The sequence below is a fragment of the Danio rerio genome, chromosome 17 (genome assembly GCF_049306965.1).
Source record: "Danio rerio strain Tuebingen ecotype United States chromosome 17, GRCz12tu, whole genome shotgun sequence".
NCBI classification, from domain to species: Eukaryota; Metazoa; Chordata; class Actinopteri; order Cypriniformes; family Danionidae; genus Danio; species Danio rerio.
In genome coordinates, this window is record NC_133192.1 from 53280001 (window position 1) to 53293578 (window position 13578).

Below are 13578 nucleotides of genomic sequence, written 5' to 3' on the forward strand. Positions count from 1 at the left end.
CAGTATGGTAACACGCATACAATTAAAGTCATGAAATAAACATTGTTTATTAACATTAGATGTAACATAAATCTTTAATGTACATAACTGATGGTGAAAACAACTAAAATGATCCATATTAATGTCAACAAAATGCATAAAAAGTTATGTGCCATGCAGGGAATTCTGGGAAAGTCAATTTACGGTTATTCGATGTATATATCAAGGAAACATACCGTTAACCAGGTTACGGATTTGTACTGTAGCATTTTTACAGTTTTTTTACTGTTGAAATCACAGCCATTTTTTTACAATGTAATATGCAATACATGAACATATTCAAGTATTTAGGTTTTAATGATATTCTAATTACCACGTAAACTGCCTTAGGTTTTTGTTTTTTTACTAATAGCTCCAAGTAGTAATTATACATTAATATAGGATTGCTGCATTCATAAGCTGTAAATATAAATCCTTAATGATGCTGTTTACTTGGTTTACAATGACCCTTCACAGGTGGCTCGATCACAGCCTTAATCCATATGCCTACACACAACTGTTTAATCCTCACAAAAACAAAATCAGTGTGGGCACTGGAACAGATCTTGCATAAGCACAGTTCAAAGTACCTGCTTCTACAGAGACCTTTTTATTTCTGATATTTTCTCCAAGTTAGTCTCTGAAGGTGCCATAAGCTGAAACGTTACAATTTCTGAATCTGATTGCCACGATTTAGCATTCGTCTAAACAAACTGTTCTGTTTGTTGAGCCCTCTGTTCAAGAGGAGCCACTTTACACTTTGGATGTTTGCAGAATGAGGCTCTTAACAGAACTGACATTTGCTTTCTTTGCCTTGCAGTTGTGCTGATTGACAAATGCCACAGAGAGAGACTGGAGATGAGGTAACTGCATGTCATCAGTATCTATTACTCTATGCCTAACTAATATGTTGTTTGTGTTCATTTGCACAGTTTATTAATCATTTACTTCTAAATGATCTTAAACACCACCAACTACTCTTAAATAAATGCTTTGTAAATAATGCAGTACTTAATATAATAATGCAAATTCATCATTACCAAATTATGAAAATGCAATCATTAGGCACATTATATGTGAGTTTATAAGTCAAGAAAACAGCTTATAAAGTGCATACTATTGTCTATTAATGTAGATTTAATGCTTAACAAATGATAAATTATCTACTTTGCTGATGCTTAATAAATAAATAACATAAGAAATCTGCCCTGGGCACAATTTCCCATTGAGCCTGGCTAGTTAAACTGAAGATATCTGACCTGCCCTCAAAATTACTATACCACCACTTAGGTTCTGTTTTTATCCATTTCTCAGTGTATATAGGCAATGTTTTTTTTTTTTTTTTTTTTGTTTTTTTTGTGCATTTAAACAAAACTGATTTATTAAACTAAAACATAATACAATTAAATTCAAGCAAAATACAAAAAATAAATAAAAATTATAATAAATTACAACCTACAAAAATGTCAACTATATTGTTCAATTTTTTGCTTCTCTTGATTTTCCTCTTTTTTTTTTTTAAAACTTCATTTAATATTTTTTTAGCATTTCATATTTTTCTATAACATACTGTATACATTTGGGTGTATCAATTTTGGACCGTTATCATAGGTTATTTTGTTAAATAAGCTGCAGATTTGACTTCAGTACTGACTAATCTGATGTACATGCACAAATATAACATTGTGTATCTCCCTATTAAAATATGAATTTAAAAGAGAGATTTGTGAGGGTTGTACTTATATATGCTAAGCACTGTATATTGTTTTCTCTAAGTGTTTACATGGTCATCATACAGCAAGTAATACAACAAGCATTTAGTTTGGGCTAGCTTTTGCAGCTGGACATTGCTTTACAAGCTCTTGATGGGTGAACATTAGTCAGTGGAGGGGTGTCTTTAGTCTCTCCAGCTGTGGATTTTTCATGACCATTGTTACTCCCACGCATACAGCTGAGATGACCCAAAATAGACTTTACAAAATGTAAATGATTGTAATATTTTCTTTGAATGAGAGAACAATGCTTTTTTACATAATTGGGAAGTAAATATTCTATACAAGGTCCAATCAGTCTGTTTTTTTGGACTTTATTTCAGCTACATTTTTTTTCTCCAAAACCCACTAACCATGCATGATATATATATATATATATATATATATATATATATATATATATATATATATATATATATATATATATATATATATTTTTTTTTTTTTTTTTTTTCTAAAAAAGGCAAGCATGTACAGTAATATTTCTCACATGTTATTGTAGCAGAACTTGTGCTAAATGCAAAATAAATAAATGAAATAAAAATACATGTTGGCTAGTAATATGTAATAAGTAGCTGAAATGAGCACATATGTCAGGTCATGTCAAAACATCTTAGGGACCCCAAAATCGCCTAAGACCCCTGAGGGTTAATGGAAAATTGGTTTTTAAAAAATGGGCTTGAGTACCATTTAGATGTTGCGAATGTTAGTTTCTTAGCTACCATGATTCTCTTGTTCCTCTTCTGCCAAAAAAGACACATTTAAACTACATGTAAGGGTGAGAGCTGTGTAATGAAGGCTTACCGCCATCACTTTGACATTCTTTAATTGACCACCTGCTGGGATCTTATTAGCAAAACCAGCCCATTTCCTCTCGTTGTCTCTTCCCCATCTGAACCTGTCCCAGCAGAACACTATTTTCATCTTATTTATCATTTGCAAATAACGATTTCAGCTTTTTAATATGTTCTTAATTGTGTTTTTTTTTTTTTTTTGTCTTGAGTCTTTGTTCTTTCTCCAACTCAAATTTTCAATACAATATATTATGAACTTTTGCCAAATCCTCATTTCTTAAGTACAAAGATCAATAACTATGCACATATTGGCTGTGAAGGTGACACAATCACCAACGATTTAACCCTTATAGATCAATGGAGAACATTCACTTTCACGCGGACTACAATCCTGTCACCATATGAACTATACAGCAAATCCTGTCATGCACCTCTCTCACCTGTTCCAGTTCTACTTTGAGCAGCTTCCAGCTGTGTACTGTATGTGCAATCAAAGACTGATTACTCAGACTATATAGACTGCATACTTTGTTACACACATTGCTGATGATTGTTGGTTTATACTCTGTAACAATACAGTGTTTTCTTAGTTTAGTCTCTGTGTTTGACCCTTGCCTTGTTTTCTTGTTTTTGTTGTCTGCTGCCTGTATCGACCATTTGCCTGTGATCTATTTTTCTGTATGTACCTGTTTGCTCCTGTGTTTGACCATTGCCTGTCTGATGCTGTATTCACACCAGATCCAGCATGCATGTATAAATTACACTAATCACGTGTAAATAGACTTGTGAAAACTTTGAGTTTACTCACTTTACTCGCGGGTCAATGTCACTTCACAATAGATGCAGATTCATGTCATAGGCAGGGCTTCAGTCTGCCCGGTGACTCTAGCTTCGTTGTTAATTGGCTAACATGGATTTTATTGAAAGAGTAGCTCTGCTTTATGTGCTTTAGGAAATCTGAAAAACAGCGTTGATTCCTTCAGCACCGTGTCTGAGTCCGCTAGATACTTTAATGCACTTTAATGCAACCATTATAATGCTGTTAAATCACCTGCATTAAAAACAAAACTACATATTTATTTAACGAAACAAAAATAGACTTCATTTATACTTAATTTATTTTAATTTGTTTATTTAATTTATTTAATTTGTTTATTTAAATTTTATTTTGTATTTTTTTTGGACAACAAATCTGTTTTATGTTTAATCTACTTATATTTGTAAAAAAATAAATAAATAAAAATAAGATTAACAAACAAACAAACAAACAAACACATATTGGTTGTGTGAAACCCAACATTTTTTTAAAGTATTTGAAAACCACACATTGATCTACTTTTCATTTGTTTCTGTGGTTAGCTGGTTGTGTGGTTACCACTAAGTTGTGTATTTTCACATTGATTAGAATTTATATTTCTAGTCGTGCTGATTACTAACAATAATAGATCTATGTATTAATAAATTTTAATTACAGTGGGAGCTGCATAAGGTCATTGCTAATAAGCGTTAAATCTGAAAGTCTACATTTATCAACAAAAAATAATAATTTCTAAAAACAACAACCTGTTTTGTTTTTATTTACTGAAATATTAACTGAAATGCACAACTTCAATCTGTATTTGCTAGTGTTTAGACGTTTAAAAACAGTGTTCAGATAATATAAGCAATGGCACGGGATGAATAAGATAAATAAGGCTAATCCTGTTAACCGTAAGAACAAAAACTGTTAGTCACATCAATTATTGACAATGAATCATCTATCAATCCACTGACATGGCTTTGAATTCTGATGTTGTAACACTAAAGTAGGTGACGTGAAGATGAATGAATTATCGTTGAAGCCAGGGCTCTTTAATCAGCATGAGAGCAATCCTATGTGCTTTATTTTTCAACCAAATCTGACAGAAGCAGCCGCTGAGTGTTATTATTGACGCCAAAACATGTGCCAAATGTTAAAGCTAACATTGATTCTTTGTGGATTTGGGAAAAAGCCTCAGGACTCAAGTTGTCTATGCTGATGATCAATAGGGACAACGCTTGTTTGACCACAAACAATCTGAATATTTCATCCTGAGGAAATGCAGTTTTGTTAATAAAAAGCAGAATGGCACACAGCTTTCACCAGAAGCTCTCAGTGGATTTAATTCAAATGCTCTGCCCTCCAAAACCAGGTCATTTTATATCATTATACGGATCACGTTAAATCAGTTTAATTCAATTCTACAGTCTAATGAAAAAGATTTGCAATTCACTCCTAATTTACAAATTCATATAATTCCGTAAGTGGCCCGTTAAAAAATGAATGAACTCCAGCATATAATGGTTGTGCTTAATTTTAAGGTGTTCTTCTTGCATGTCCTGAGTAATATTAATTAATTACATGTGCTTACTATATGGTTAGCCATGTAGTAATCCGTAATTAATTGTAATTACTAAAATAAGTACATGTGAAGGGTGCCTTAAACTAAAGTGTCACCACCATAGTATTTATTATGAAAACAATATCATTAAAAAATACATTTAAGACAGAACATAATCTAATGTTTTGTGCACTTATTACATTTAATTGTAAACCTACTAACACTTATATTACATCTATTGTACAGGGTGGGCCATTTATATGGATACACCTTAATAAAATGGGAATGGTTGGTGATATTGACGTTCTGTTTGTGGCATATATATGTGAGGGGGCAAACTTTTTAAGATGGGTGCTGACCTTGGTGGCCATTTTGAAGTCGGCCATCTTGAATCTAACTTTGTTTTTTTACAACAGGAAGAGGGTCATTTCACACATCAAATGTATTGGGAATTTAACAAGAAAATCAATGGTTTGCTGGATTTTAACGTAACTTTATTCTTTCATGAGTTATTTACAAGTTTCTGACCACTTTGGATAAAAGCGTCTGCTAAATGACTAAATGTAAATGTAAAATGCAAAATGTAAATGCACTTATAAAATGTGTTCAGTGTGCTGCCCATTGTGTTGGATTGTCAATGCAACCCTTCTATCCTACTCTTCACACACAGATAGCAACACCACAGGAGAAATGCCAGCACAGGCTTCCAGTATCTGTAGTTTCAGGAGCTGCACATCTTGTATCTTCACACAGAGACAATTGCCTTTAGATGACCCCAAAGATAAAAAGTCTAGGGGGGTCAGATCAGGAGACCTTGAGGGCCATTTAATTGGCCCACGACGACCAATGCACTTTTCAGGAAACTGTTTATCTAGGGATGCTTGGACCTGACACCAATATTGTGGTGGTGCACCATCCTGCTGGAATAACTCAGGGAATGTGCCAGCATCAGTGCTTAAAGAAGGAAACGCATCATCATGTAACGATTTGGCCTTGAGGTTTCCATTGATGAAGAATGGCCCCACTATCTTTGTTGTCTATGGTGTGAAGATACTTGTGGCGCAACCGTCATTGCCCTGCTCAGTATGACAGGCTGATGGCTGCCGAAGTGCAAAAACAAATATCTAAAATAGGCACTATCCTTATACATACACTGCATAGTTTCAATCTAAACAACTTCATTCTCATTCCTTACAAAAAAATCACATTATGTTGTCCAACAGCTGTGATACTGGTCAAACTGCAGGGGGGTCTATCGCTCTACGTGGGTGGAGTAATACACAAGGGTGAAGAGGCTGTTACTGTTATTGCAGAATATCGCATGGCTATCAGTCAATCACTTTCGAGAACCAGACAAACAGTTGTATTTATATATAACAAACGCATTAAATCAAGTAATGTTCAACTTAGGGTGCTTTCACACCTGTGAGTAGATTCAGTTGTTCCGAAACAGAGATTACAAATGATACAATGTTGTTCTTTGCTCTTGGTGCAGTTCACTTTCACACTGCAAAGTTTCTAATCGGAACAAAAGATCTAAAACAAGTCACGTGCGAGTAAACTCTCCTCACATTGGTCAGAGTGTCAGGGTTTATTTTGCAGAGTCCCGCTCAGCTGTCAAGAGAGGTGGTGGTTTGGTGGTGTTTGACAAGGTTTGTGCAATGTAACAGAAGAGTGAGGAGAGATGCGGTGGGGAGGGTTGAGAAGGGTGCGCGACGTAGCCTATTTAAGGACCGGGAGGGAGACGCGAGATTACCGGGAAATCATCACTCAATCGTGGGGATTCGGAGAGTAGCGAAACTTCCCGCCCTACTCATAATTTTCTCTTCATATAGCCGTATGCCTATTACATATCCATAAAACACAAGGACAATCAATCCGCTCCAGAGTTCATTTCAACCGAGCCGAGACCACCTCATTCAAGCGATCTCGGAGCGATTGATTTGGCGCAGATCCGAGAGCGATTGGTGGTTTCACATATGCCAAACGAACCGCGCTAACTGGGCAAACGAGACAGGTTCCGAAACAAAAGTGTAGGTGTGAAAGCACCCTTAAATTCAGCTTATATAAATAGTTTAAACCATTTTTTTTTTATTATCTAATTATTTATTTTAATCAAGTGTCTATTTAAAACATGACAAACAAATATGGAAACATGATTTACATTTTCATTTATACTTTATTTTAAGGCTTTGTGCATTAAAAAAAAAAGAAAAAAGAACACTAAACAATTTACTCGTGTTGTCCCAAGGCAAATCAGTGAAGTTAGCAAACAAATTACTAAACAAATTTAAGTTATTTGAACATAAAACAATTTATCCCCAAAAAAGAAAAAAAATCCCAAAAATGTTTAGCTTAAACTATAGGTATCATAAGTATAGATAAGTAGTTTGAATAGGCAGCAAACTCTTTTTTTTATGTTGTCAATTAAACTACTGAGTGATATTATTTAATTACATTCTTTTACTATATGGAAAGGGTTAGAATGTGGGTTAGGTTTTGGGTTAGCTACATTTAATTAAAGATAATTCATTGTAATTACTAAATTAAGTCCATGTAATGTGTAACTGCATCCTCTTAAATTTAAATGTTAACTGTAATTCATGTGTAAAAGTCAACTTTCCCCAAAGTCATTCCTATATTAAGTGTACTTGGAGAATTGTTACATGATTTTCATTTTTGAACAATACTTAAGTGGCTTTAAATTTAATTACTATTATATAATATTGCATCTAAATAAATACATACATTCATAAATACCTTTAAGTATACCTGCTTTGCAATTGCAGATTCAATAAAATGAAGCACACTTTTTATTCCACAAAGGGTTTGCTTATGAGCAATTGTTATGCCCCCGGAATAATCAGCTTTTATCTCCGCACAGCATATTCACATCACAAGATTTGTGAATGTTCTCAGCAATCGTCAGGGTCCCCGATGATTTGAAAAAGCTCATTATGGCTAAGCCTTAACAAACCGGCGGTAACTTAACACTCAACACTGTCCTGTGGAGGAACATAAGCAAGAGGAATTGGAGAGAGAGAGAGATGAATTCATATCTGTTTTCTGAGAGCAAACTGTTTAGACAAGGCTTGTCAGTCGAGTTTTTTAAGGATTACGGATAAAATCGCTGACACACATTTTGGGAAGACAACTGCTCAACATGTGCATTTTCACCTGGAAGATGTCATTTTGTCCATCCGCTTTTAAATATTCAGTAGATGTTTTTGTAACATCTATTATTTAGAACGTATGTGAAGCTAGCTTTTCTTAAAAGTTGCTTCTTTTTCATATTGAAACTCTCCAATAAATGTTTAATGTGCATAAAAAAGTTAGTAAGCTATGCACAGGCTGTCTTTGCAAACAATAAAATAAATAAAATAAATAAATAACATAAAATATAAAAAATAAAAATAATAAATAAAATAAAATAAATAAAATGAATAAATGAATGAACACAAACATTTATTTATTTATTTATTTATTTATTTATTTATTGTTTGTTTGTTTGTTTGTTTGTTTGTTTGTTTTATGGAAGCCTGATACAGCACGACTAGCAGAGGGCAGTTATGTTCACTGTTATGTTCACTTGTGTTAGACCATTTTGTGCTGTGCCGCGCAGTACTGCAGCATTGTGTGTGGCCACATTCATTCACTCACGCGTTCTCAGTAGCCACATAGTTCAGCCACGAGTTATGCAGTTGTTTGGGAAATGCACCCCTGGTCTGATTCTAAGTATGACATCATAAACTAGCATCATGAGATATAACTAATTGAAGCTAAGCAGGGCTGAGCCTAGACAGTACCTGGATGGGAGACCACATGGGAAAATTAGGTTGCTGTTAGAAGACGTGTTATTGAGGCCGGCAGGCGGTGCTCAACCTGCGGTCTGTATGAGTCCCAATGCCCCAGTAAAAAGTGACGGGGACACCATACTGTTACTGGGCGCCGTCTTTCGGATGAGATGTTAAACTGAGGTCCTGACTCTCTGTGGTCATTTAAAATCCCATGGCATTTCTCGTAAAGAGCAGGGGTGTAACCCCGGTGTCCTGGCCAAATTCTCTCTATTGGTCTTTACCCATCATGGCCTCCCAATCATCCCCATCCACCGAATTGGCTCTATCAATGTCTCTCCACTTGCCTTATAGCTAGTGTGTGGTGAGCGCACTGGCGCCGTTGTCCTGTGGCAGCCGTCGTATCATCCAAGTGGAGGCTGCACACTGGTGGTGTTGTGGAAAGACCCCCCTCATGATTTTGAAGTGCCTTAGGTGTATGGCCATACATGATAAATGCCCTATATAAATGCACATTACTTACTTGCTTGTTTCCTTTTTTATGTTCTTGAAGACGTCAAGCAGAAAACCATGATTAGAGATCCTCTCTGAATTCTGAGCAAGTGTTCTAACACTAAATGCCTTCTACAGACAGTAATAAGACATAAAAGTTCCTCATGATTCCCTCAGGGCTCCTATAGTTGTCCCATATAATACACAATCATTCTATACATGAAAAAAAATAATCTTGTTCCACATGTAATCCATACAGAAATTCTCCCACACGCTTTATGCAGCATCTGAGAATGCTCAAGTATTCAGTGTCAGTTTTGCATGCAGAAGTATTATATTATATTCCAAACGAAATCACAAAAGACAGATATTAAATATCTTTTGAGTAAGTTTTGAAGTGCAAGATGATCAAGCAGAGTTCATTCATTTTGTTCATTATTTTTACTAGATTTGTTGCGTGATATTAGTCAAATGGTCTATAATACAACTTATTGAAATATTGAACCTCAGAGGTCTGTTCATCTTGAACTATGTATGTCTTCAGTGCTGTAACCTGCCTGAACAGATATGACAAATCAACTGATACTGTATGTGTGTGATGATGTTTGACACTTTATTACAACATCAAAATATATATATATATATATATATATATATGAAGATTTTAGATGCAAAACCTTTAAATACCTGCTAAAATTCTCCTCTTAAATGAAAAATTGTATTAGGCTCCTGTGTGTATGTTCAGTAATATAACTTTTTATGGCAAATAATAAGTTCTCTTTCTGGTCTTTAAAGTGAATTATCTTATCATAATTTGTTCTGCTGAGAAAAATGTTCCTTTTTAATGGAAATTTCAGATGGCACCTAGAGGTGTTTCCATCTGAACTTTTCATATGTATATATTTTTTTTCACGGTGGCTCAATGGTTAGCACTGTTGCTTTACAGCAGGGTTTTTCAAAGTCTAAGACAGTGGGCCTCTCTTTTGACACAACTTATCCATTGATGCCCCCCTCCTCCCAAACACGCACGCACACACGCATATATATATATATATATATATATATATATATATATATATATATATATATATATATATATATATATATATATATAAAGTATGTATATAAAGTATATATATATAAAGTATATATAAAGATACAGACAGATGTCAGACTGTTAACTCACTTTTATTATCATTTGCATGAAAGTGCAATTATTTACAGAGTAGTAACAAGTATTTTAATATAACGTTTTTAAAACTAGGATGATGGTTTAATATGAATAGAACAGATCTAAGAACTGTCCATCCCAGTCAAAACAGTCGAAGTTTAGCGGGTCTCATGCTGTCATTAGCCAAAATATCTTGAAAAACCACATTTAAAGGTCGTGGTTCATCAGCTGGTCCTGTCCACGTAAATCCTAAACTCAAAAACTGATCATCATTTCGTCGTCTTTTGGGTTTAAGCCCTGAAGTTGAAGGCTTTGAATCGGGGGGTCTCAGAAACCGATCCATTGTATTAGCAGGCATTTACCTGTATTGGCGGGCTTGCCAAACAGAAGCGAATTCACAGCTATGGCCTTCTGGGTAAAAAAAGGTTTTCTTATTTTTGACGTATTATTTTTTTTTAGCTTTTTAATTAATTAAAATGTTTAAATATAATAAAAAATACATATAATAATTAAACTTAATAATTATATTTTTAATATATAAAAATTTTTTTCCGCGCCTCTCCCTGCATGCTCTGGCGGCCCCCAGGGGAGGCGCGCCTCACACTTTGAAAACCCCTGCTTTACAGCAAGATCGTCGCAGGTTCGAGTCCCAGCTGAACTAGTTGGCATTTCTGTGTGCAGTGTGCATGTTCTCACTGTGTTCACCTGGGTTTCCTCCATGTCTTCCAGTTTCCCCAACAGTCCAAAAGCATGAACTAGAGGTGAATTGAATAAACTAAATTGTCCGTAGTGTATGAGTTTGTGTGTCAATTAGTGTATGTATGGGTGTTTCTCAGTACTGGGTTGGGGCTGGAAGAGCATCCACTGCGTAAATTTTCCATATGCTGGAATAGTTGGCGGTTCATTCCGCTGTGGCGACCTCTGAAATAGAAACTAAGCCGAATGAAAATAATTAAATGAGTATGGCAAAATCGAAATAGCTGTCTCTCGGGTGAATTTGGCACTCAATACAGCTCACATGAAACGTTATTGGGCTTCTGACAGTCTCCAAACCATTTGGTAACATTTAAGTTTAAGTAAAACGTTTTGACTTATTACAATAGCAGTTTTTTATCATGTTATTCTACACCTATTACTCTATCCAAAACCTAAACTCAACTACTGCCTTACTAACTAATAATAAGCTGAATTATTGAGCTTAAAGTCATAGTTAATGGTTTGTACATTAAAATAAAATGACCAAATGTTCTTCTATTCAATCGAATCCAGCATCTGAATTCACATACTAATTGAATTTAAACTTCATGGCCATTAGAAAGTATGTTCTATAACCTATGAACATGAGAAATATGAACAGAATTCAAATGACATTCATCATCCTTTCAATATCACACAACCTACCTGCATCAGTTCTGTCTTTTCAATTCTATTCATAAACTCTCATCCGCGTCCTCATGGTATAGTAAAGAGTTCATCAACTGCACACTTCAGAAGCTTAAGTAGCACATGATTTAGGGTACTTAATGCCTGCAGGTTTTCAATAACTATGAATTCAGAAGTATTATTCAGCTCACATACAGTTTTTATTAAATGCTTTATGATAAAGAATGTGGTTTTAGACAGAATGTGGTTTTAAAGTCTAAAGGGTTTGTGCCATGTTTCAGAAATTATGATTTACTGTGTAATTTTCATGCATTTGCATCTAACAGGGTTTACAGAGGATGGTTCAAAAGCCTGAAAAGATACAAAGAGGTGCATTTATATGGGCAACAAAAACCTTGTTGATGCTTAAGGTCAAAGGAAAAAGGGCAGACCACTAGAAAGGTAACTGGTAAAAACAATAACACAAATACTGTAAGCATATGTTACAACTGAGGCCTATAGAAAAGCATTAAACTTGAAGCAGATGAGCTACAGTAGCAAGAAGCAAATTGGTTCTATTCATGTTGGCTAAGTTGCTGAAAATGCTTTATTTATTATTTCTTTTTATTTATTATTATAATTTTTATTAGTTTATTTAAAAAAAAAAAAAAAAAAAAAAAAAACTATCTCTGTCTATACAGCCTAAATGTGTAATGTGTGACCATTCATGTGAACTGGATATGTGCATATGTTGCTGCCATTCGCATCTTTACTTGCAAACTATTGGTTGTGTAATGTATTGAATGAGCAGGGGTTGAGGAATCAGTTGAACAATATTTAATAGTCTACAGGGCCACCCAGAGAGTGACTGTAGAAGGCCACGCCTCCATTTTCAAAGGTTTTGGTTACAGTCCATCTTTACTGATGTAGCATTGAGGTTGTATGCAATTCTTTGATTTCTCCTCCTTAGCTAAAATACATCCAACTATTGCTATCGAAAGACGATTCCCTTCCACCCGATCTGCCATCATTATCTTGGGAGAGCTTGAACACAAACCTAACTGCCTCATCATCACAAACTTCTAAAGGTTTGAAGTTAAGGAAAGCCAAGTCAACCCCCTTCACACATCATCTCATACATCACATTTCAAAATGCCAGCCATATTAAATAAAACCCACAACTCACTCCAAAATGTACAGTATAAAATGTGTTGGTTTGCAATCTGTGTTCTGTTCTATAGCGAAAGTAGTTAAAATATTATATGTATGCATAAATAGACCTGTTGGTTTTAAATAATATAAAAATGCACAGATTGTGCTTAATGTGCGTTTAAAGTGTCATGTTTGGTATCATCATACTTCTTTTATTCCACACACATGATGCAGAATGTATGATAATAACTTATACTGCTTACATGCTTTAATACTGTGGATTAAAGTTTATCTGGCTCATAAGGGTGGATCCTCATTATCTATATGAGTGGCTTAGAGACAAAGAAAGTTTGCCATGCAACGTTTCCTTTCACACCATTGGTCAGTCCATAGAAAATAGGTGTGACCAATACAACGCTTTAAAATCTGACCTGCGCAAGCAATCTGCCCAGAAGGTCTCCAGCAGAACACCACCAGGCAAGACCCAGTTTCTATACCCATGTGACTCGTCTGAGTCCGCATTTTTCTTATTTTCCAGTTAATGATGGCGGCACGCCTATCACCCAATTGGTCGCAAACTTGAGTCGGACAAAAAAAGAATTTCTCTATTTTCCTCACTGTTCTTCATTTTATGTATTGTACATTTTGTTTGTTATGTGTTAG

The 13578-nt window shown here is 34.8% G+C and overlaps 1 protein-coding gene and 1 long non-coding RNA gene across 3 annotated transcripts in view; one reads left to right on the forward strand and one right to left on the reverse strand.

Moving 5' to 3' along the window:
* The window catches only part of LOC141378382 (uncharacterized), a 139700-nt gene extending 136521 nt beyond the window's left edge, over positions 1–3179 (forward strand). The window contains exons 3-4 of the long non-coding RNA XR_012392876.1: positions 839–881; positions 2938–3179. This is a non-coding gene — a long non-coding RNA (uncharacterized lncRNA). The remainder of the gene's footprint in view (positions 1–838; positions 882–2937) is intronic.
* The window catches only part of alk (ALK receptor tyrosine kinase), an 860059-nt gene that overhangs the window by 195389 nt on the left and 651092 nt on the right, over positions 1–13578 (reverse strand). The window lies entirely within an intron of this gene.